The sequence below is a fragment of the Phalaenopsis equestris genome, unplaced genomic scaffold (genome assembly GCF_001263595.1).
Source record: "Phalaenopsis equestris unplaced genomic scaffold, ASM126359v1 Scaffold000240, whole genome shotgun sequence".
Lineage (NCBI taxonomy): Eukaryota > Viridiplantae > Streptophyta > Magnoliopsida > Asparagales > Orchidaceae > Phalaenopsis > Phalaenopsis equestris.
The window spans coordinates 1,484,108-1,484,970 of record NW_018164682.1 but is presented as its reverse complement, the minus strand read 5'-3'; positions in this window follow the sequence as shown (position 1 = coordinate 1,484,970).

Below are 863 nucleotides of genomic sequence, written 5' to 3'. Positions count from 1 at the left end.
CTTGACTCCAGCGTACCTAAAGAAATCAGATTTCTTTTTAGCTCTGGTACGTACCTGACATTTTTCAGTACTCGTTCAACTCCATCAAACATCATTATCCTGATTGATCCACTTCCAACAACCCTGTGAGCTTTATTGTCTCCCAGTAGAACAAACCCATCATTTTCTTGTTGCAGTGTCTCGAACCAATCTTTGTGAGGACACATGTGGAAAGAACACCCTGAGTCGAGGATCCACTCCTTACTAGATTTAGATTATGTGATCACCAGGGCCTCAACAGAATCGTGGTTATCAGAGGCTACGCTTGCTTCTCCTGATTCTTCTGGCTCTTCTTGATACTTATTCTTCCAGTCTGAGCAGTTCCTCTTGAAATGACTGTCTTTGTGACAATGATAGCACTTGAAAGATCCCTTTGATGACTAATTCCCGCCATCCTTGCTTGACATTGATCTGTACTGACCATTTCTTGAATCTTTCTTGTCCGATCTTCCTCTGACAATAAGACTGTCTCTGTTGACTTCCTTGTCCCTGTCATGCTTCCTCTGAAGTTCTTTGGCTCTAATCAGAGATTGAACCTCCTCCAGAGTAATAGTCTGCACCCTTCCATAGAGCATCGCATCCTTGAAATGCTCGTAGCTCTTAGGAATAGAGTTTAGCAACAGTAGTGCCTTGTCCTCATCGTCCATCTTGACGTCGATGTTCTCGAGGTCGTCGATGAACTTGTTGAACTCGTCGATCTGCTCTGAGACGGATTTGTCATCATGCATTTTGAAGGAGTATAGGCGCTGCTTCAGAAAGAGTCTATTAGCCAAAGGCTTTGTCAGGTAGAGTACCTCTAGTTTGGCCCAAAGCGCTTGAGCCGT